Source organism: Malurus melanocephalus, unplaced genomic scaffold, assembly GCF_030028575.1.
Source record: "Malurus melanocephalus ecotype Western Australia unplaced genomic scaffold, MMel_1.1 scaffold_3, whole genome shotgun sequence".
NCBI lineage: Eukaryota > Metazoa > Chordata > Aves > Passeriformes > Maluridae > Malurus > Malurus melanocephalus.
In genome coordinates this window covers 1,560,005-1,585,892 of record NW_026623235.1, presented here as the reverse complement: position 1 = coordinate 1,585,892, position 25,888 = coordinate 1,560,005, and the positions used below count along the sequence as shown (strand labels likewise).

The 25,888-nt window shown below is 34.9% G+C and overlaps 1 protein-coding gene across 3 annotated transcripts in view; it reads left to right on the top strand.

Moving 5' to 3' along the window:
- Nucleotides 1-25,888, top strand: part of CSMD3 (CUB and Sushi multiple domains 3) — a 575,335-nt gene that overhangs the window by 110,421 nt on the left and 439,026 nt on the right. The window lies entirely within an intron of this gene.

Below are 25,888 nucleotides of genomic sequence, written 5' to 3'. Positions count from 1 at the left end.
GAAAGGAAAGGAAAGGAAAGGAAAGGAAAGGAAAGGAAAGGAAAGGAAAGGAAAGGAAAGGAAAGGAAAGGAAAGGAAAGGAAAGGAAAGGAAAGTCAATACAGAGAATTATTAAATTGCATGAACAGATATATTTAGATGAAACATACTAAATCTAACAAGGCAACATGCTAGGCATAAGCCAATTTATATTCTATATTTTTACTTCTATTCAACCTGTTGGATAACAAGGAGAAAATAAAGTTGCTGGAGTTTCTGTCTCTTGTCTGAATATCTGCCACATTGTCAAGGAAGTACCATTAGATTATGTAAGAAATCCTTTTTATCTTGGAATACTTGCTTGGATGGAAAACATTCCACTAATGCCTGTTCATAGACTTGTATCTGATACAGCCTATCATACTAATCCTAATACCAGATGCATTTGTAAAGCTGTAACTCAGAAGACAATCACTCCTTATGAAATCAATACCAGGTTGCCATGGTGCTTCTACCTATTKTACAGATATGTTGTACTAGTACCACCATCCCTGTGTAAGTGCAGAGGAAGTAAAGAAAAATAKCCCTGTGGACTTAATCTGGTTAAATTTTATAGCATTTCACATTTTCTTGATACCACAAACATGGATTTGGCTAAAGAATAACTTCTGGAAACAAAGTTAGCTCTCAAAGACATCAAGCTTTAAGAAAACTTCCTTTGATCCCACTGATCACTCTGCTTCACTTAGAAGTAAGACTTTTTAATTCTGATTTTTGAACTTCCAGCCACTGGCTTTTGTTCTGCTTTTATCTACTCAATTACAGAGCCCTTATTATTAGCATCTGTGAGTTCTTATGGAAGTTCTTAAGTACTGCAATAAAATCACACCCTTCAGAGTACTCTTTCTCTTTAATATGGGCTTTTGAAGCCTTAACATAAAGTCATCYTACAAATAATGGATTATTTTGTGTCATTCTTCTGCATTTTCACCATTTTGTGCCTGCTGTGTTAAAAGGGGCTCTGATCAGTACACTGCTCTGGCTGAACCCTGCACCTGATCTCCACAACCCATCCTATCTTCATATGACCTTTTTTTTTAACTTTCAGAGCAATCTGGCTCTCTGTCCTGCAGGTGTGAGGGTTTAAAGGGCTGAGTCTCAGCTGCTGGAGCCAGGCTGGGGGTGTAGGTAAACCTGGCCTGGTACAAGCTGCTGGAGAGCCTGGGGTCTCAGTGCCCGCTCCTGGAGTGGGTGGGGTCTCAGCTGCTGCTCACTGGGGTGGGAATGGTGTGTGACCCCAAAAACAATTATCAGGAGGGACTGGCATAAGCAGAGCAAGGGAGGGGCTCAGAGCAAGCTGTGACAGGTGCTGAGGCCGTGTGATGACAATTGTCTCAGCTTCTCCCTCTGGGCATGCAGTGGTCACTCCCCAGCRCATTTCCACCTGGACTGGCCAGCAGGAAGGAGGTTCTGGATCCAGGCTGGGGTATCAGTGGAGAGGGGAGTCCAGCATCAAGCTGGACCAGCCAAAGAGCAGGGGACCCCTGGSGCTGGTGAGAGGGCCTGGGATGAGGGCAGGAGTGCCAGGCAGAGTGAAGGATTGTGCTTCTGTGGCACATATGAATGGACACATCCTTGTGAACTCAGGYAATCCTGTGTGTGCACTGCATGAGTGACCTCCTGTGTCTGCCAGACAAAGACAGGGCTTGGCTGCTGCTGCTCATGTTCAAGGGGTGCTGCTGAAGCAGTGTTTTGCATGGGGCAGTGTGCAGCCCATCCTGCTGGTGTGCTCTGGATGTCTGTGTGTTTCTCTGGCTCAGCTGTGAAACTGGTTAAATCAACAAATCAGAAAGTAGCAAGGAAGTCCATTGGCTTGAATCATACATCCCCAGGTCTCAAGCTGCGCCAGGTTTGGGCTCCTGAGGCCAGGAGAGGAAATGTACAGGTTTCAGAGCTGCTGGAAGCAATGACCACTTATAACAACCCTTCAGATGTTTAAATGCCATTGGGGTTCATCAAGAATAATTTGTCCTTGGTAAGTCTGCACCAACTATTCCCAGCTAGCTTCATCCTTCAGGTGATGGAAAATGGATTACAAAAATGAGCTCTTTAGGCTGCTTCCAGGAACTGAGGGAAGGATTACAGTGCCTGTAGTGACCCYTCTTGCTTTCACTAGGACAAGAGTATTACTAATCTGTCTAGTCATGAACGACTATCACTAATTGCTATAATTTTCCATGGATTACAGACAGATACTTTTCAGTCATGGTGGGACAGCTCTTCTAGTACCCTTGGGTGAATCTTTGAATGTTAATATATCCAACTTGTCAATGTAAACCCAGAACTGATTACCTCTCCTTCCCAACCAGACTGACACAGGAACAGGTTACTCCTTGTGAAGGGCARTGCACACAAGGCATGGAGTTCTTTGGTCCTTTCGATATTGAATATTATTGTCTTTGCCACCTGCACATGAATCTGCACTTTTCCCTGCCCTTTTTTTGCTACTAGCACACTTGTAGAATCCCTTTGTATAACCCATAACACCCTCCCTAGTGTTAGTGGCCCTTGGACTTCAGCCTTCTTCATTTGATCCTAAGTACCAAARCATCATTTCTATACACCTTTCTTGTTGTCCATCAGGTTGGTTTTTTTTTTTTCCCCCATTTTTTTTTTCTGTACTGCTTTGAATATTAGTTCATTAAGAAGCTTGCTTGTTAGCCTCATGAGTCATTTGCCAAAGTTCACTTCCCCTTAAAATAGTTGGGATGTCATTTAAAAAAAATCAGCYTTCTCTCTGCCTGCACTTCCTACCCATAATTGCTTCCCAGGAGATTCTGCTTAACAATTCCCCAAATAAATCCAAATATGATGTCTTAGAGTCTATYGTCCCAATTTTAGTACTTACTTCTTAGCCTTCCTTCTAAACCYGGGCTCAATTTTCTTCTATTCTGTAGTTTGGTTGGTGTCCCCTGAAGAGAGTATTTTTAAAGGCCCTCCTTCTGAGTTAAAATATCCAGTTGCAGTTATATTCTTCTTTTCCTTGTTCAGGTAGTTTCACTTTTTCCCAGCAGTCCTAATTCATCTTCAGATAAGGTGCTGTGATTACAAAGCCCAAACCCTTGGAGACAACTGTGCAACTAGGAACTGTTCTGCTGGATGCACCTGCAGCCAGAGCTTTCCTCCTAATCAGAAGGATTGAAAAGGATACCAACACCGTAAGGGATCACATGCCTCTCATTCTTCCCCTCAGAATCTCATACCAGCCTTAGATCTGCTTAAGGTTTCCCCTGGCCATGTTATTACCACTCAGTTGGGTGAATAGCAGGAAATAGAAGTTGTGAAGCTGAACAAACAGCMATTTCTCTGTGAAATTATGTGCCTGAGCTCCACGCAAGAATTCCACAGTCCAAGACCAGAGGTCTGGCTTTCAGGCAGGGGACTGTGCCATGCAGGAGGAAATATCTGACCACTAGAACCTCTAAAAGGCCCATGATGGATGGCTGTGAGTCCTTATTATCAGCAGGCTAAAGTACAGTGAAAGATTATTTCTGCTGCCAAATATTTGTTATCCTATTTTTGGAACAATATGTGATAAATTCATCTAAATAGACTTGTCTTTCTCTTCCATGTTCTTTCATCTGAGAAATAACATCYAATTTTTAGGAAAAAAGCTCATGCACATGTGCTTGATTATAGACCTAGTGTTTTATTCTACCATAATTAGCAGTTAGACTTTAGTGGTTGTTGAGTGCCAAATTTTCTTTGATAAATCTTAAAAAATAAATGAGTTGATTGATTAGAGACCCACAGAACATGCTTAATTTTGTTCCAAACAAAATGAATGGAAATATATTTATTTGCTTTACCATTTGCAAAAAAAGAATCATTCTTTGAAAGTTGAAAAACAATGAATAACCTATCATTTCTTCTCCCTTGAGAAATACTTAATTATTGGAAAAAAAAAGATGTCTCTCCCTTAGTCTGGTAAAAATCCACTTACTGTTTCAATGTTCTGTTTAATTTATTTCTTTCAGAATAATGTTGTTAAATAAGCCATATTTGTCAACTTATGGTACTGCAATTTATCATTTTGATACATGCCTCATACTGAAGTTTAACTAAGACAGTGATTAATTTGAAATCTTAATTACATGTCAGCCTTACTTTAGGGTTTTTGCCTTATATTTTCAATGTCATTCTTCATTTAAAAAATAATTGAATGTACACTGCAAGTCTTGAAAGAAATTTCCCAAGAGGTTCTAAGGTTTTCTTGGTGAACTTATATTATTCTGCTACTGGACTGTCATATTGTTAAGCACAATACCCTGACAAAAGCAAATTGTAAGGCAATTTAATTTAAGATTCACATTTTGATCCCATGTCTAGACAAGTAGTGATAATTGTAATCCAATACAGCTGAAACAGTATTCTGCAGGAGCTAGTGTATTCTGCTTCTTAAAGCAYCTAATTAAATGCAGCTCCATGTTTATAGGCAGATGCTCCCTTCAAGATTCTTTTTAAGTTACAGCTCAATGAAATTTTGAAATAGTAATACACAATAGCAGACTTTGAAATATCCATACAATTCATAAAAATGGAATTGCTGCTAAGTAACACACCTCTWGAAATAGCTAAAATGGCTTAATCTTTCAATCTGCATTTTGTATTTGATAGTATTTTGGCTTTGGTTTGTGTTAGCTTTGATAGAACTCTTGTATCAATAATATCCAAATATGCGAATTTGCAAGAACAGGTTCAGTATGCCAACATGCAATCTTAAAAAACTCTTCAAAAGATGGAAACTGCAGATGGAGAGATTTCTTTATGAAGAGAGCATAATACAGAATATGTATTAACTTTAACCTAAGAAGAGACTCATTTTGTCATCTTAACAGATTTTGAAAGTTTGCAAGTTTTTCACGAGTTAAATTTATAGTTCATATTTGGACACTTAGAACTATAAAAAATAGTCATATTGTTGAGTACATAGTAGCTCCCACTAAGCTCAATACAAATTATGTGACATGTAAAATGCTTGGAAATAGRTGAACTTTAGGCATCCAGATATGTCAGTCACTAATATCTTCCTGAACAATACCATTATAATCATTTAGTGGTGATTGTGACAATAGTTTTATTTTAACAGGAARAGAAGAGCAGTTGTTTACTCAGCATTGGAAATCTCTGCCTATTAAAATAAAGTTATTTTTTTAGAAGAGTATTTTGAAAGCTATTTACCTYTCTGATCAGCTCTCAGCAGAGAATTTCTCAATAGCCAATGAGGCCATACAAGAAAACCTCAGTGTAGATGTAGACAGCTTTGACAGCAGTTGGATARTAATACTGTGAACTAGATGGTCAGTCAAATGCCCTAAAATTTGGGAAAACAAGTTGAAAGCAATCTATRAAGTTAAATAATTTCTATATATCCAAAATAATGAAATAAAAGTTAATATTAATCTTCTGTTGGGAAGAGCCATTCTCCTTTGAATCCCTGAACACCATAAAGAAAAAGCCATTCCTTTGTCAGGTGGTTGACAGTAGACCACTAACATCTCATGAGCTATCAATAGCATGTTACAACKAAAAATTATTCAGCTAAGCTGCTTATCTGAGATAAATACTATATATGTAGTTGGAAAAGTCACAAGATATGRACAGAATTTTAAAACTTCCTTTAAAGACTTCAAAGCTAACCCATTTCTTATAAACATATATTTATTCTAAGAAAAAAGTCATAATGAATTCTTGATTATGGAAGAATTGATTAATCCTTTATAGACATTAAATGTARAAGCCTAAAAAAATCAGTTCATTATATGTAGAACATTTTAAGACTTTTATGAAAACAACAGCAATGGAATAATTAAAAGAAAATACATTAAAATACTAGCTCAAGTTTTGGCACAGAATTCTTATACCATCTTTTCTTTTGGTTTTTTTTTTTTTTTTTTTTTTTTTTTTTTTTTTTTTTTTTTTTTTTTTTTTTTTTTTTACATTCTGTAGTTTCCCTGTTACAAAATAGCATCTGAAGTTTGTATTGAGAAAAATTAAGAAACCTGACGTCTGAAAACAGTTCTGCTTTCATATAAAAAAAATTAGAAGACTAGGAAACTTCCTTGTATATTTATTGCATGATTAAAGAAGAAAATAAATATCGGGATCATAAAAGATTTTTTTTTAATTGAAATTACCATTTGTGTTGTTCTTCCGTTACTACTCTGTCAGTGTGCTTCTAAGCAAAAAGTGTTTTTAGCTCTTTTAGGATCAGATACCATTGCTACATGCAGCATTCAATTCCCATTCTCTCTAAAGGTATAATCAGCCCTGATACACTTAGTGCCAGTTGTAGGGCTGATTTTGTGCTGGAGATATGCATCCTAAGGGAAATTATTTGAAATCACAGGGTAAGAAAATGCTGCTAAATGATGGCCTCTCAACATGAATGTTTGAGTCCAGGTCCGAACTGATCATGTAGAAAGGAGAGCCTGTGYTTAATGCTTATTCTTCTCAGCACCCTGTCTCTCTAGATTACTAGTTAATAGTAAGTACACAGATGACAAGAAAAAGATGTTTATAGGCAAGTATTGTTTCTGAATAAAAACATGCTGTGTCATCTTTAATTACAGCATGGCATTGCTCAATTCTGTATATGTCATGAGAGCTCATACTTCAAGCAATAATAATAATAAAAAAAAAAGTTATTCTAGGCATGAAGCATCTTCATTTGGAAAAAAATTTCTCTTTCACCCACCATTCTGTTACTGTTACACCTAAAATACATTCCATTTTCACAGATAGTTGAGATGTAATGAAATACAGATTCCTCACTCAGTTCCAGCCCCCAGCCATGGGCAGAGAGATTCCACAAAACCACAATTATCGAGCTCCATCCAACCTGACCTTAAACAYTTCCAGGGATGTGGCATCCACAACTTCTCTGGTGAGCCTGTTCCAGTGACTGACCATCCTCACAGCAAAGAATTTTTCACAGAATCGCAGACTACTCTGGGTCAGAAGGACCCCACAAGGATCATTGAGTTAAACTCTTAAGTGAGTGGCTCATACCAGAATCAAGCCTGCAATCTTGGCATTATTAACACCATATTCTTTTTCCCAATATCTAATCTAAACCSACTSTCTTTCAATTTGAGTCATTTCTTTATMATTTAAATCYATTTATTTACTATTCATAGGATACYTCTTAAGTGCAGCATAAAATAATGTTTAATAAACCCAAGAAAAGTTGCTCAAAACCAAGGAGTTAATTGGAAAAAAGAGATCAAAACAAGAAATTCCTGAAAAACTAAAATGTAAAAGGAAACAGAACCTAAGCATTGATGAAACCCATTTGGTTATAACCGCAAGTTTGTGGGCAACACATTTCAATTTTGACCAATGGACAAAGACAAATAAGCACAGTACTAGAGAAGTTTTCGGGGGTGTTACCATCAAGGGGATGGTGGGATTAAGCCAGAACTAGAGATCAAGAAAAGGAATTGAAAAAGCAGTAAAGATAATATTATTTTAATTTGATTATTTAATGTCACTATTACTTTTGAGGTCCTACAGACTTCATCTGTTTTTCATGGTCATGTTCCTCTCCCCCTTTCTGCTCCGCATTCACCAGGCTATRTAGGGAACAATCTCAGAGAAATAATATAGATGAAAACAAATTTTGTTACACCTATACTATTCCCTCTTCCTTTCTCTGGTCCAGCCTGCTGTGCTGCTCAAAAATGCCAATAACAACCCAAGAAACCAAAGTCATAAATGAGATTCACACAAGTGATGGTGTAAGAAAACATTTCTCCATTGACAACAGCACATTTACCTTCATTTAAAACATTTATCAAACTGCATCTTGGTGCAGCATGTGTAATGCAGAGTGACAATAGCAAATTATAACAGAGTTAGTTTTCAATTAACCCACTACTTATCTGCATTTCAATGTTTAAAACCTGCTGACATTTACTGACAAAAAAAGTAACTCTTGTTGCTTAGAAGAAAATGCATCACAGTATCTTGGATTCCCAAGAYTGTTTTGGGTTGCAAAGGCCCAAGGAGCAAGTTTGTCATGTTTGGGTTTGGGTCTTTCATGACAGGATTACACAGCATGTCTGTTATAGTCACTTGAATCCAATTTGATCACTATACAGACTTGAAAGATTAAAAATGAAAAAATAAAATCCTAAAGATTAAATTTGCATTACAGATTGGAAATAGTTACAAAAGAGACACTTAATTTAAGAACTTGAAATATTAACACTGATTTTCCTTCTGAACTATTTCAATTTCCTTTGAAATTTAGGTCTCCTTTTTCCAACCTCTCACCCAGAATGCTTTTGTTTTTAAGTTTGGCTTTCCCATGTGAGATATTTCAGAGTATACTTTCACTGCTCCCTTCTAAGGGATGGAGTTCTTTTCTCTTCTTCTGTTTTTGTATTTTAGAATATTAATCAATTTTATTTATTTGATAGACAGAATGCATTGAACTGCCCATGAAGATTGTGATATGCATSAGTCTTCCCTGCCAGTACTACTTTTGGCAAAAATGAAAAGGAAGGAATAGAGGATACTGCCCTGTTTTCTGGGATTGGTTTCCTTTCTTAGGAGTTGGTTTCTTTAGCTTTCATTTTAATGGCATATAGATCTCTCCTTTAATCCCAGTACACTTGTAGGTGGCATTTTTAAAGACTGCTACATCAGTTTATAACTCCTATGACATCTGAGGGAGAAGGTAGTCAGGATTCAGTACACAAGACTTCCAATACACTTTACAGTGCTGATGGCAATGGCCTCTATTGTCATTGCAGACATTCTGCATAGTAGAGGGCAGAGGTAAACAAGTCCAGAGTACTGTGCTATTTTTTGTCCTCACTACTGGCTATAAAGTAAGTATGAATGACCAGGACTTGTAGGTGTATAGCTAACCCATACCTGGCCACACTGCAACACCCAGGTTTTTCTCTTCATTGGCAGAACACATGACATGATCATACATATTTGAGTTTTAATACCTTTCACCCCATGCCCCAGATACCTTAATCAGTTTTAAATTGTCATCACATAAGTGCATGTAACATGATGAAAAACAKGAGTTTTTGTGGCTGTTCCTGCCTTTGGGTCACAGATGAACATTGCATTGACTCCTAGGGCATCTGGAACTTTCAACTCGTGGGAGTGCTGAAAGGCCACAGCAGTATTTCAATTAAATTCATCCTCTCCTCATCAGAGCACCAGGATGAGTCAAAAGCTCTTTCATATTGCTACCAACAACCAATTTGTCTGATAATTTCACCTGTTATTTACTGATAGATCTTTCCTATGTATGCAACAGAGGCAAGAATARGTTTCAGCCTATTTCTGCATTAGYCCACTTATTTGAAAGTCTGAAGCAAGGAAACTTATTCACAGAATTTACTTGAATTTGCTYTATATTTAATGATATGGTTTACAGATCTGCTTAAATATGGGTCTCCATTCCTGATCAAAATTAGAACTTCATTAGAGTTCATCTGATCTGTTGGTTGCCTTTTGTCTTTGAGYATAATTAAATTAATTAATAATTACAGAAATTAATTTTGTTCATAGATCTTCCATGAGCAAGAAAATTGAAAAATTCAATACACTGGTGATTAAATTTTCCCTGTACTATTTAGAAGGTGCAAAGCCAAAGTGACTTTCCAGTTTACTTCATTATTTTGGTAATGAGTATTCCTAATTATGCTCACACCATTCAAAGAATAAAAATTTAAGATTAACATGTGTATCATCTTCTAGTTTTAATCTGCATGAGTGTAGCATAGGAAAACAAACATTGCATTTATCACAGAAATTGCACAGAAATTGCAGAATTCTAAGGATGGTTATCACTTGATTTTACTTCTCTTTCAACTCAGAAGATTTAGGAACAAAGTAAAAAAAAAAACCTAATTAGTTGTAACAGCGTATCAATTCAAAGTCACTTGTTTTTTATTCTGCGGCAACAATTCAGTCTGTTTGGTATACAACCCGAATTTATATATCCTTGTATATCCACATGTTAAAGCAGGAGATTTGTAAAAGGGCAATACCATCACAGTTTTGATGCAAATCAAAGGCTTTATTTCAAGGCTTGAGCTGCAGACCCTTGTCTTTCCACTAAATATTGTAAGATACATCTAGTGTTGATTTTCACATTACAGAGAAGGTCACCTTTGGGGAAAAATAAACCAATAGCTTTCCTGTGATTCCAGTCAGACTCTTTTGAATATTTTAATATTTAAACCCTCGTATATATRCTCTACTCCCTTTTAAAAGAAAATGAATGTATCAGGAACTCCTGTTCCTGTTCATGTCATTCATTTGAGCCTAAAAGCATCTTTTCTGTTACTTGGTTGTTTTGGGGAAAACAGTAACAGAATATTCTTTTCCTGTAGCAGGATAAAGATGAGTTTCAATTACTTGTCACATGAGTCCCAGGAAACAGTTAGTAGACTGGGCTGCATCAATGCAATTTTGGTCAGTAAAACTGGGGAAAGCAAATATTTCCCTTTCCACAGCTCTTAATCTGGAATATGGCATTCAGTGTTGGATCTTCAGTGCAAGAAAGATGCTGCTAAATTGCAACAAATTCAGGAAAGGGTCACCATGGAGCATTTACACTCCTAGAAGAGGTGAAGGGATATGCGCTTCTTCATCCTGAAGAAGAGTTGGCTGGGGAACAGGGAGGCATCAGAGCATTCTTCAAATACTTGTATGAAGCCTAGAGAGAAGTCTTCATTGAAGTTAATGGAAAGACAGACATTCTCACCAAAATTGTGTAGAGTGATTGTGGAATCTCCCCTTTGAGATCTGATCTTCTAACTGACTATGCTTTGGGCAGGAGGTTGGACTAGAGCTCTCCAACCTGAATTATTCTATGACTCTATACTAAGCAACCCATAGAAATTCACCAAGAATAATAATTTTAACTTCCTAGTTTAATATGAAAATTAAATGTGCACTCCTGAAGGATTTATTTCACTGTAAATACAGGCAGATTTTGAAGCTGGCTTGGAGTATATCCCATTAAACGTAATTTTATTGTCAGAGAAAAACAAAAGCTGGAAGATAAGGATTCTGACGCTGAGGATCACTTTCACACCATTCTGTACCCTCTTCAATGGGGCAGAGTCCCAAAGGGGCTCAATATGGGCAGCAGAGCCAGGGTAACAGGGTGGGGGCCAGGCTGGAGATAAAGTACCAACATTGGGCTGAAAATCCTTGCAGAACTAATCCCAACTGCATCACAGAGCCAAGGTATCTGTGCACCAGACACCTGAAGATTGGCTGGAGGGCGCTGATGGATCCAGGCTGGGATGAAATGGGACTCCTGGGGCCATGGGCAGGAATGCAGGTTTTATTGGGGAATAATCAAATTCTATTGCTGCCTTCAGTGCCTTGACAYTTAATCTGTCTCAGGTTATTGATGATATTTTTATTCTGTGTATATATTTTGCCCTTTTTTAAACTGTGATAGCTTCAAGTGTGCAGATCCTGAAATCTGTAAATAAGCAGATACTCTGTTATCTTTACTACATCACTCATTCTTTATATTTCTGAATTGATAGGTCAGAAATGCCATCATGTCAAGTTCCACAGCACTATAATTTTAACATTTGTGACCAGGTGACTTCTACCTTCAAAATACCTCATAAGACATGATGAAAGTGTTTATAACACTAAATTTAATTTATTTCAGATAATTTTATTTGGACTCTAAATTGTCCTATGAAAAGGAACTATTTTTTTCCATTGATTTTCTGGAAAACATTGTCTCTTAATTTTGAGAACCAAAGTAGGAACCTGACTCCATGACGATCTTGAGAGTAGGAAGGCTCCACAGAGGGATCTAGGCAGGCTGGATTGATGGGCTGACAGCAGTTGTCTGACATTCCACACTGGGGTCCTTCCCTTTGCTCGCAACAACCCACTGCACAGCTACAGGTTTGAGGCAAATGTCCAGAAAGCTGCTGGTGGAAAAGGACCTGGGTGTGTTGGTCAAACCAGCTGAAGAGGTGCCAGTGTGTGCCCAGGAGGCCAAGAAGTACAATGACATCCTGGCTTGTGTCACGAGTACTGCRGACAGCAGGACCAGGGCAGTGAATGTCTGACACTGAGCCCAAACAATGCTAATCATTGATATTCATAGTGACTTTCCTTCCTTTTCAAAATGTAATTTTRCTGCTTTCTTATCTGGTGAAATGAACTTAAGTGAATTACATTTTGGATATTTTTAAAATGTCATCAAATTACATATTTGAAAGCTSTGTAAAACACATTTCCTATCCCTGAAAGATTTGCAAGTTGACTTTGTTACAGACCATACACAAGACAAACGGCTAAGAGACTATATTTCCTCTTTAAGTTTATAAATTCAGATCAAATATCTAAATTACATTGCTAATACAGAATACCTTTCAAATGTTTATTCCTCCTGGACCAGCATTGGAAARTAAATTAATTAAATTCCATTATTTAAAGCTGCATAAACTCAATGCAGGAAATTATTTGCATATTTTTGGCTAATTCAAGCTCTGAAAAAAATTAAATGTGGTTAAGTGATTATTACTATCAATAAGAACTTGTGCCCTGTCCGGTTTAAACACTAATAGCTCTACMCTGTGGCACATTAGCTCTTTAAATAGATGGCTCATTCTTTTAACTTTTCTGGAAGTGTTCATCTGTTAAACCGTGTTAAACCATGAAGAGCTTATTAGCAGAACTTATTTGTCTGTGACTTGTTTTGTATGCAAGTGTGATTTAAAAGTTAAAAAAAAGGCAGTTGTATTATACACTATAAAATAGTCCTAAAATTAAAGAACTTTTAATTTAACTTTTTCCTTTATTTTTTTTTTGTTTATTTGTTTGTTTCATTTAGTAATGGTCAAGCATTGTYATTTACTAGGAGTTGTCATTGGCACATTCAAGTAAAACAATCTCTGTAAGTCACAAYACTACCATTAGAAATTCCACTGCAATATTAGACAAACCTGATTTCCAAGAGCATGGCTTCAAAATCTGAAAGAGAAAAGTAAAGAGGTTGTCAGAAAGATTGAGATATGACAAAAGGAAACAATATCTGGCCTTATCAAAGAGTCTCAGCTAGGGAAACAATGAATCATCATTGAACTGAGACTTCACAGAAAAACTGAGCAGTTCAAGATAATTGGATTATTGTGAACCTGAAAATGTGTTGAGATATAATAGGAATGGAAGAGGTCCAAAGATTGTAGGAAATCTCTTCAGTTCATTTGTTGAAATTTTAAAATAGAAAAGAGGAATTTAAATCTTAGATGAGTAACTCATCTTCTTAATGAGACTCAAGCTTACTGCAACATATGGAAATGTCAAAATAATTTCTCATATAGAAGAACCAGATGCAGTAGATGAATAGCTTTGCAATCTGCAAATGATACCTGTCAGCAGGCTGGGAATTCCTTGTATTGATTAGAAAACTCCTTCTTGAAGAAAAGATCTAAAYTTAAATTGCTACCCTGCTTGCAAATTTAGCTAAATTCAAAATGGGCACTTATTCAAGGTCTAGACTCTACAAACCTGTTAATTAACAGATAATCTGTAGTGGGTGTTTCTCAGTCTAGATTGTTGCAGCTGTTCCACTTGTGTGGACAATTAGGTGTTTATTTCATCAGGGATTTGAATCTCTTCTATTCCAGGTGATTATTCAAAGGAGCTCACTTTCTCTCTCAGCATATTTGCATAACCCAGTTAGTTACTAGTTTTCATATCTTCTTTCTCAGCTTTAGTTTAAAATGAGTAAAGTTTTTTTCTAACTCATAAATTTAGTGTTACTATTATTTTTTACAGAAAAAATGTTTTTTGAGTCTTTTCTTCTGAGTTTGTTGCTATGAACTCTAGGTATTCAGAAAAAAAAGTAGAAAAGAAAAGAGAGAAAAAGAATTCTTTTCTTTGAGAAAAAGAATTCTTTTCTTTGAGAAAAAGAAAGAAAGAGAAAAGCATTACTTCTTATGATCTGAATGAATTCTATGTATATTTCAAACATTTACATAATCTTAGTAAAAAAACCGTCTTTATTACATAAAAACATTTTTTGTGGTGCAGTAAAATCCCCAGTTACATTGTTTTAAAAAAAAAAATCCTTGCTCAACTTAAATATAATTCCTTAAAACAGCAATATCTAAAAATGTGGGTCCTATTGGGGAACATATTAACAAAGGAAAATTAAAAACAACATGATAAATCATAGCAAGAGAGGATGAACATAAATTAATAAACTAAATATCTGCACTTATAACTTAATTCTGTTGCATAGTATTATGATCTGTTGATTATGGTTCTTTCCAGTAAGGTTCATATTACTGAAATACAAGTTTCATACCATTACTTACTTACATGAGTGTATTTTTCCTTCACTCAAAGAAGCCAAATAACACTTTATTTAACACTGGTTTCTCATAGTAAGAGCGAGGCAAGATTCAGAGTTTGTGTGGAGTGTCAGATCTTACAAAAAAAACCAAAAAAAAACAAAAATAAAACAACAGGGTAGTAGACTTGTTCTTATTTCTCTTAAAGCCTTAGTGGTATGATTTTTGAGTAGGGGGAGGTCTGGTGGTGATTTCCAGTAAAGCTCCTGGTCTATTAAGAAGCAGCAAAACAATAATGAACTTGAAGGCTTTTCTCACCCCCAGAACTCCACCAGCACATTGCTAAAGATCTCTGTCAATGCAAAAGGCTCCTGATGTCTTTTCCTCTTTACATAAAGGAGCTTTATATAATTTTATTGAAAAGTAATAGAAAAAAAGGCACCATCTAATTAGCTATCATATTATTTGCAATTTGGAAGTAATGTTAAACTAAACCTACTCTGTGTCTCCTGCTGTCCAGGAGCTCATAGATTTGTGTGTTAGGGAAGACTGTGATTCAACAGCAGTGTGACATGGATTAARCCAGTGCTCGTCACTGGTCAGGATTTAATTTTATCCTGACACTGCTAAACTGCTACAGGCAAGGCAACAACTGCCAGCACTTCTACCCAGTGCACTGTAACTTTCTTTCCTACTTCTGTTATGAACATAACATTAGTGTGATGTCTTGAGCCAGCAAACCGGGCAAAAAACTTCTAAATGWTACTATATTGTATTATTTCAAGAAYATAAACAATATAGCATTTTAATTCTGCTATAAATGCAGTATTTAAATATTTGTAATCAACACCACAGTATTGTATTTAATTAATTAAAGATCCATATTTATATATGTTTTTGTTTAAATAAAATAATCATTTTTATGTAGGCAATTTCACTGTGGTGATATAAATTGCTCTTTCATTGTCTTTGTAGGCATTCAGTTAGGCTTTGAATGTTGAAGCTKTTTTTATCAGCCAATGAAAGTAAACTTGAATAAAGCACCTTTTTTCAAATGAAATGCTTACTGTATTCTACATTTATTGCATTAAATTATTGCACAATTCAATTAACCCTTCATATGTTYGTTTTAATGTATTTATCTCTTTTAATTGAATTTTTTACACCTGGAATTAAGTGAATAAATAATATAAATAAGCAACATTTGGCTATACTGACAACTGAAATGTCAAAAATGAGAAACTTAAGTAGTTAATAAAGCCTATGTGAAAAAGTCACTRTTGAGGTTAAAAAATTAGCAAGATTAGGAAAATGAAAGGACTCAGTGTCTATACGGTGACCCCCACTCCTATTCCAAGTCTGTAAAATATCAGAACTGATACAGGACACTGTAGGATTCCATTTTAGAAAAAGTGATACTTTTAAAATAATCTCTACAGAATTCATAACTGCAGCATGCCTGTCATAGAAAATCTAGAGGATTCTGTGTCACTTCTCTGCYGTGAACTCTTGAACAAAAGCTTTGAATTAAAAATGCTTCTTGTCAGCATTTTTACTRCCTGCAACTTTAGAGCAGCAAAACTTATAAAATAATTTTTAAATTGTGAAGCAGAAACCATTCAGGCCATTTCAGTTTTCAAGTGCCAAGAGGCCTAGGCCTTCAGCTCCAGGGCAGACTAGAACCTTGTATTTTTAATTTCTATAATCTAGTTGTATAGATGGCAGACAGTCTGTGATATCTGGGAGCATTTGCTCAAATTGACAAACTCCAGACAGGAGCGTGAGCTATGATTACTCTCTAAAATCTTCATTTTACCAACTTCTTTTTTAATTACCATTTTATCTCCAGCTTCTATTTGACATATGTACAAAATGAAAAAGCAAATAGTGACATGCAAAGTTAATGACAGTACTCACATCCCTTACAGTTTGTTCTTGCCCAACTTCTATTTCTGTGGAAAGCAGGCTTTGAGCTGTATCTGCCCTTCTTGTCATTACCACTGGCAGAGTYTGCTTTAGATCACGTGGAGGATTTGGAGTAGTAATTGAGATACATCAACTAAAGCTTTCTAATACTGCAGCAAGGTAGAAAGGCAAATGCAGTCTGTGTACAAARCAATCTCCTTCTCAGGATAAGTGCTTTATTTTGGGTATGAATAGCTGGGATTGTCGCTTTATGAAATGACCAGGAAGGAATGACAGAGAGGGACCCCTTGATAGGACACTATTAGTACAATGACTCTTAAGCAAGATGGGGAAKTGGTATTTTATATTTTGGTAGGAAGATAGGTCAGAAAAAGCTGAAACAAAAGTGCACAAAAAGAAGAGTGGCATGCTGCTTATATTCTCTTTTCTGTTTGCCCTGATTCTGCATTGCAGGATTTTTCTTTTTTCTTATGTCTGGACACCAATAAAATTTTGACTGTAATTTCTGGCATGGTTCCCCACAAAGGATAGGATAAAATCCAGCATTTAATGTGGAATGAACGACTGCAAGTTAAAATGACCAAATTATACTTTTTGTGYGGACAGGAAAGGTATGTCAGAGTATTCAGCAGTCAGTATCATGGAAAAAAAAAACAACTTTGCTTCTATAACTCAAATTTTCACTGCTTTCACAGAATACCAAAAGCAAGAAAATATACCCTAATGCAAACTTGCAGTGCTCCAAAGGGCCACAGGACTTGCCCTTGGTTTATTTGTACAGCTCTCTATCACATTAGTGTGAATTGTATGGGTGAATTAAAGGTATGATCATAGCCCAATTATCTGGATACTTACACTGTATATAACTTCTGCTGCACACCAACAGAGTTAGTTAAATGTATGTTAAAAATAATAAAAGTGTACATAAAACAGAAACAGATATTTTGCAAGTAATTCAGCTCTTTACAGGAAAGGGGACTAAAACCAATATAGATCACATTTCTTGTGTCTAGAGCACATTCCTGAATTCAGCTTCAATTTTTTGTTCTTTAAATGCCACAGAAAAGSACAATACTGCAAAGCAAATATTGCACTCTGTACATTTCCATGAATGTTGACATTATTAATTTTATTAATTTTTCATGATTTTGTTTTTTTTTCATAGTGAATCAATAATTTCTTATGTTTGTATACGTTAAATAGTCAGTACTTGCGCACTGAAATAAAAAGGTTTTTTCCAGCTTTATTAAAAGGTGGTTATGTCAAAGAGCTGTATTAATTTTKGTCTCTGAAATCCCTATTCATGTCAGGTTTCTGCATGGGTGTTGTGGTGTTTATTAATCCATTAAATATATTCTTTCTAGACATGCAGCCCTGACCTCTCTGTCAAAAATTAAAGAGTTCAAAATGAATTTTTATTCATTGCAAAGTAATAAAATCAACTTCCAACAGGTGCATCTGTTGGAGACAGAGACTATGTATCTATTTACACGGGACACAGTACACTGTTAATTTAGTGTAGATTAAATAGAAAATCCTATCTGCAGTATCTGCAGTAGTTACGCTTATAGATAGAATCATTTTGAGTGGAAGGTCGCTAACCTCTTCTACTGTGTGTGTAGCTAGAGAAGCTTCTTTGACTTCACCTTTCAGCCTTTTAAAACTTGCACAATATGCAGAAAAACTTGATGTAATTAAAAGTTTTACTTGTGGAAATAAAGGACAAAATCACATGGACAAGACTTTTTATATTTTGGTTTAGGTAAATGATGGATGTTAAGGACTGTTATTACAGAATTGCTTATAGGTTGACTTAATCATATTTAATCACAATAAACAACATTGATGTCTGAAGGTGAGTTCTTTCTCTATAGGTGAGGGGAAAAAAAGCATAAGCCACCAAAACTTGTATAACACAGATGTCATTCATTAAGCTGATTTACTTTTCTTTAAAGATGTTGCTTACAACTAATTATAAATGGAATGCAGATGAACAGTTCATAAATTAATACACTATAGATGTCTGTATTTATTTTAGCTGACTGTTGTCCAGGAAAGTCTGTTTTTGCATTCTGATGCTGTGTTTTGTTCGTTTTACTTTTTTTTTGCTTCCATTCCACAAAAGCAATATTTAGACAATTCCTATCACAAAACCATGATGACTGATGCATAGGAGTAATAAGTAGCAGTAGTTTTTCATCTGCAGTGCTGTGTCTGTCTGCTGAACAGCACTGCTATCAGCTCTATTAATCATGAACTGGGAACAAACTTGAATTAAAGAGAACTATTGTTGTGTGGTCACCTTTGACTATGATAAAAGGATTATATTTGCCACCCTTTCTAAAAGGCTCTTTGGGAACAATCAATGTTCCTCAAGTGACTTGTTTGTTATCTCTGCAGGTCAGGTCCTGCTGGCACACACTTTACTCTGCAAGTAAACTGAACCAAAATTTTCACAGTGAAAGAAATAAAAGTATTCGKCAGGGATTTCACCTAATAGTTCTTGAACATTTAACCTAGGGCAGGTCAATTTGGGTTACCACCACAGCGGATAATAATTATAAATGGCCTAAGCTTCATCTGAGAATAATGTGCAGTGTTAATGTCCACTGCAGCATATGTTTTTTTTCCAAACCTGATGCATCATTCAGTGTTTTTCCTCTCTCTGATACTTTGTGAGACTTCGAAGGATGTGTAGTATGGTACTTGGAGGGAAAAGAAATATTTATTCTAAACTAGTTSGTTTTTGGTCATGAGAAAACTTCTTGTTTAACAGGCATATTAGTTTTATTTCTTGATCTGATAAAATTGATTCTGGAAGCATTCTGGATACTGTTAAGCGTTTAAAGTTCTGAATTTATATTTCAAGGGATATGAGATTAAAAGAAATTTTAGTCTTATAGTTTTGATTGTTACAACTCTTTTTGTGTAATGTCTTTTTGTAATTTTTTATTAAGTAGATGACCTAGATATAAATGTTGGTATAATTTAGAAAACTAAAATTCAGCAAAGCATCTGAAATTTGGTTTTCTGTTGAATAAATAGTTGGGAAAGAGCAATGTTTTAATTCAAATTTTAAATAAACAAAGCAAGTACCAAGTCAGAAAATGTTATTTTTACTTAATCTGAAGAAGAAAATTCCCGACTCCATTTTTTTTTTCTATTTTAGTTATCCATGTCATTGTGTAGAATCTTAAATGGTCTGATTAGATTCTAATGAAACAGATAAATCTTATGTCACCTAACTTTAGGCATCCACGGTGTATATATGACTTAGATACTGCATACTTCTTTTTGAGTTGAAGGAAAAAGAAGTGTGCTTCAAGAACGCAATTTATCTGGGCTCTGTACTCATTTACCTTAGGAAGGCAAAGTCCTACCCCAGCATCCTTCATCAGCCCTAGCAGCAGTCTTGCTGTCTCACAGATTTTATTTCCCTTCCAAATAGTTCCAACACRAATAAACACAAGGGTGTTTTCCTCCACATGGAGTGCTTGCCCCCCAAAATTTCTATTATTCTGGAAACAAAATTTCAAATTTTTGTTATTGGAGGCCTGCCTTCTGCTTAATACTGCTATTACCAGTGATTCCCAGAGCCCCTTACATAGAGCTCTTGCTCAGAAAATGCATTTCTTCCATTGACATCACATCTGCCACTTGCAACTGCATCAAAATTGAAGATAAAACAGTGATTCCAGACTGAGCTTTGCAAGAATATTTTCACAGTTTTAATTGACAAGAAACCTGATTAGAGCAGACGGAAAGACACTTTCGTAGCACTTACTGAATCACTGCAGTCATATATACACCAGTAAACCAAATGTCTACAGGATGGGTCTAGACTGACCCTAGTAGGTGATCATCTCTGCCACTTAATTRAAAAAAATATTTATTCCTTAGCCTTTTTTCCATTTGTATTAATTGGCACCCTGATTGAATTCACAGGTATGATGTAGAGCATGCATGGAGGCTGTCATGGTTTGGGAAAATATTAAACATAAGGATTTTTGCCATGGCTTTCCACTGGCTCTCAGGGCTACAGAATCGTTGCTGGCTTGTTTCTTTACCAGCATATATGTAGCCTCAACCTCCCACTTGATAAATGTATAAAAAGCACTTGCCATGCATGGTTTTACCTGCTATTGAGTTCTGTATATTTTCATGGTCAATATCCATATCTAGGATCTATATTTCCTTGGTACTTCACTTTTTCATTCTATAAGACATGGAATAAGATAGGGAATGCAGCTTTTTAGATTTTTACCTCAGAAGATGGGTGTTTAAAATCTAGACAAGGCAACATGGGATTTGGCAACTTTTTGCCTCAAAAACATTTCAAAGCTAATTAGTGAATTTCAAAATTACGGCAAGAAAAAGGCATAGTCATAGTTTTTATCATAGTTTGGCAGCATTGGAAAAAACAGTAATTTCAAGGCATATATTCTTGGAGATTAARTAAAGTATCATTTATCTTGAGATAAAGGGCTTTTATGAATTACTTTCATGATTTGGGAACAATTCTTAAACAGCCAGGGAAGGTGCATTTTTGTGCTGGATTAAGGGAGYAGGTACATGCCCAGTTGAGAAATAAAATTTTCAAAACCCCAAACATTGTTAATGATATGGTAGTTTGGCTTCCTGATTCACGGTTTAAGTTAACCAACATGCTTCTAGGTCATTAGGAAACTTTGCTTTGTCAGTAAAGTTTCACATAATATACACTAAACAAACAATTGGTGGTATAGTATCACAAATCAATTGAATGCTGCTTAATAATTTTAATTTCATACAGATCCCCACTAGTATGAAAAGAATTGTGTCAAGATAACCACAATTGTTTCATAAATAAATGTTTTAATTTCAAAATTTGTGTTGTTATGTTTAAAGATACCAGATGGCATCTTAAAATACATCTAACTGTTGATCTGAGGTTTAAAAACCCCAAGTTTTAGGATGTTCGTGACATGTCACTTCTAACCTTAGACTCTGATTTCTCAAGTCATTCAAGAGATGACTCTTTTGGCAGACATATAAAAAGAAACAAACTAAAACCAGAAAGAGGGAAATGAATGGGATGAGGGCAAATTTTATGCTAACAGTAGAGAAATAACTGAATATTACATTAAGCTACTAACTTATTTTAGTCTGTAAAATGTATCAGGCTAAATCTGGTTTAATTTGAAATTGATATGAATGCAAAATACTCTTCAAATTAGTGATGCTGTTGATATTAATTTAACCTATGCCTTGGGGCAATTGTCCCAATTCGAAATCAATACATCTACATAATTTCAAATGTACGGCAGCATCGATGAGATCTTTGCTTTGCTGTTCAACATTATGAATAATATGAATATTATTAAGCATATTGCAATCATTGTCCTGAAATATATAAAGATCTGCATGATCACTAATAYTGCAAATCTTTGGCATCACAGAAAATGAAAGAAAAAGAAAGCTTGCACATTAGTACACAATGGGTTCCTTGTTTCTCCATCATCAAAGTTATATTCCATCATGAAAACATCACAAAATGCCATCACAAAATGCCAGCAGCTTCCTCTGCTTCTTGTAGTAAAGAYGACATTGTCACTTCCTTCACTCCTACATTTAGAGAAACTATACCCTGACTGCTACCTTCCTGCCCATGACAGTACTTAACCAAATTCCAGTGTAGTAGAACTAACTGCTAGGTAAAAACATGACTAATCCTAATTAACATGAAAAAACAAACAAAAAAAAAAAAAAAAAAAAAAAANAAAAACATGACTAATCCTAATTAACATGAAAAAACAAAAAAAAAAAAAAAAAAAAACAAAAACACAGGAAGACAGACATACAGATTATAGACATACAGATTATATTAATATAATACAGAAATTTACAGTTCTGCTGCTCCTGCAACAGAGCCTATTCTGTTTTGATTCTATTTTACTTCCTAATTAACATGCTTAGAACAAGGAAGTCTGCACATATCATAATTGAAATACTCCCTATACTAAAAAAMAACCTAAAAATTAAAAATTGTGCCCTCAAGCTCTCTTGCTGCTGCCTGTAGACACCATCATGCTTGTGGCAGCAGGATGTGTAGCAAGTGGCAATGAATAGCATGGTCTGACGATAATGAGAGAGCTACAGCACGCTTTGTATGTCTCAATTTATATGCAAAATCTCTGTATTCTCCCAGATTGCTGCTCACAGAGCCATTTGCAATAGTTCTCGTCATCTGTATTTTTTCCTTAAAGATAGCACTAAATTATGGGATTGCTAAATTATTGTTATAATCAGAAAAATAGAAGTAGAAYGCAGATTCCAAGGAAACCTTTGCAAATGTCATGATACCTTCATGCCAATACCAATATTAAATCCAATACCCTGGCCAATTACAGTATGAGTAATTCGTTCTGCCAAGCTATTTTGAAATGAAAGACATTAATTTCCTCACCCAAGACACAATGCCCTGATAATGTTCTTCATTTTAAATAATATGTTTTATCAGTAATTTAAAAAAATTACCCCATGTTAAGACATTTCGGAAACAGACAAGGGGGGGGAAAAGGGGATGTATCAGCTTCATAAAAAATCATGTAGGTAATTAATTAATCCAAAATAATATATTAATTGTGCACCATGTGATATAAAATGTTTCCAAAAAAAACAATTAAATCATGTTTCCAGAATGACAAGGCAGTAGGTTTYGACCAGGAAAGATTGCTGAGAGCAAGACTACTGAAAGCCAAAATGCAGAGGTAGACTAAACTCCAAGTAAACTCTGAATTGAATAAAAAKTAACTCTGAATTCTAGGAAGATTAATATTAATACACATACCAAAGCATCTTTAACAAAGTAAAACCTAATTAATTTCACCAGGTAAACATTCTTTAAATTAAAACCATCTCATAACAGTTTGACTTTAGTCAGAATAGCAATCTCTTTAAGAAATGGATAAGCACAGATAAGAAGTATTTTATATAATGGCAAAGTTTGAGGTAATAATATGTAAACGCATGAAACATATATTGATATGTTTAATTAACATATTTATAATTTTATTTTATAACAATTTAATTAACAATACAGATTCTTATCTGAATACATTKCATGTATATGATATATTTAAATGATTAAGTGAATCTGCTTCCCATGGCGTGCCATGATTGCAACATAACTTCATGGAATGCTTCTTCAGATTCTAAAATGAGTATTTTTAAAATTGTGTTCAGGTTATTTATAGTGTCTATATTTATTATTTAGCTTGAGAAACAGCTTTCCTTTGAAGTGTTGCAGAGTGGATGACTTATCATTATGTAAGTGTATTTAATAAAGGGGTGTCATTTTTTCTGTTATTTATAATGTAAAACTTTATGTTTAAAGTAAATTTTTTCCATTTTCCATGTTTTAATTTCTGGGAGGAAGTGTTTTCTTCCTGTCTGAAAACCTTGAAATGTTTTATGTGTTTTTTACACTCAGGAGGATCTTGAAAACCTGACAAGGTAAATTTTGTGCATTTTATTACCTGGTCTAATTATGGCTATCACACAGAAAAACTGTGGAGAGGCTTAGTGGGACTGCCAAGGCAACATCTCAGAGCCTGGGGTTATGAAAAGGCCAGTTATCAGAAAKGACTACATATTTTCAAAACTTTAGAATGAAACTTCTATTCTTTAATGGGTGGGTAATGTCTGTCATRTGCTTATAGTATGATTAGCACTACCAGTCAATAAATAAGTAGCATCATTCCTGAGAAATTAAAATATGAAAGGTCTTTTAGAAAAATGCACTATGTGAGCCCTCTAGACATGGTGKCAATTGTGCCATCTTCGACTGTATCTTGGAAACTGTTGACGCAGATAATTAAAAACTCTCTAAAATGACCTGAGGCTAATGTGGTTTTAACACAGAAAACAAATAACCAGAAAGAATAATATCAGAAACAGCYGCTGAACATATAGATATATGGATTTACTTCCCAAATTAGGGTGGAGGTTTACTGTTTTTCTTACAGATGTTATCCTGTCAGAGAAAAWTTCTAGATGGTTCATGTTCGAAAGGAAAGCTTGAGTTGTGAAGTATGTCATATATTCCACGTATTATGTACATACTTGTTAAGGGAAGGGAGATGTTTTAAATGAAAACATTTCTTAAACTGGAAGCAATCAGAATTCCCTGAATTAAAGAATTTTAACATGTAGAAATTTGAAAAAGATATTATTACATTGCCAAGTAAAGATTATGTAATTATCAATAGGTCATTCAATGGATCCTGGATTAGTCAGGAATAAAATATATAGAATGGATTCATCATCAATCAGAAATGGATGGCATTTAGGAAAGGCTTTCACCAGGGATTGAGGTGATGTATTTTGATTTCTTGAATCCATTATGTGGATTGATATGTATTTGAGGTTGCCTTGACATCTGTTTCTAACCCTTTGTAAAAAAAAATTACCCTTTATTCCAAAACTGTGGTGAAAAAGGCCACATCAGTGTTGTATGATACAAATTTGAAATTGAAAATGTACAAATTGAAAATAGTTGTACAAATTGAAAACAGTTGTACTTATAAACATTAACTGGCATTTCTGGACACTGCCGTTACTTGGAATTTGAGTTTCAGCTACAAGCCAGAGGATTGTGATGCTGAAAACAGCACTGATTTTTGAAGAGCAAGCAGAATATTTGATGATGCAATCAAAACTCTTGAGGTGTTCTGGGGGTTGTTTTCCTTTATACCACCATGACCAGATTGATCTTAGTAAAGATTGAAGTAGAAAGCAATGCAGAGAAATGAATGTATTTTTCCAAGAAAAGATATATTAATTTGGTTTTGCATAAACAAAAGTACAGTTGACTCATCTATTTTCAGGAATAAACTATGTTGGAAACATTTTCTCCTATCTTTAAGATTTAAATAAGTTTCTAAATACAATCRCTGCAAACATATACATAGAAATATAGAARATAATAATAATAACAATAGTTTTATTTCTTTATTCAAATGTAATAATTTTCATCACCAAGCACATTAAGTCCTTATTCATCTGGAGCTTGATATCTAATCACATATTTAAGGGTTTTTTTCAAAGACAACTAAATAACTTTAAAGTTTTAATATCTAAGTAGTCCCAAAATATGTAATTTTGGTAAAAAATTACTTATATCAGCAATGTAGCAATGCAATGAAACAGCTGCTAAGGAAAGTTGGTAACTCCTGATTTTATTAACTCACTTTGATTCCAAATATATTTTATTTATATATCAAAAACAAATTTTAAAAACGTCAACAAATGAGAATTTTTATTCTCTACTTTTAATCTAATTGTTGATGTTACAGAATTAATGTACATGACCAAGCACTGAAATTTTCTCAACTTTATTAAAAAGTGTTATTTAAAACTGTGAAGGGAGGATCTCAGTATAAATTTGATATGCCAATCTACCATTTATCTCCAGTTTGTAGACCTGGTTAGTTTAGGTAATAAAACTTTAAAAAAACTGTACTGTTGACTACAACAGTAGTCAACTCTACCATAACTGTAGACTTTATACTTAAATCCTCTTGTAAATATAACATAGGAAAACAGAAATACACATACCCATTGCAGTTGAG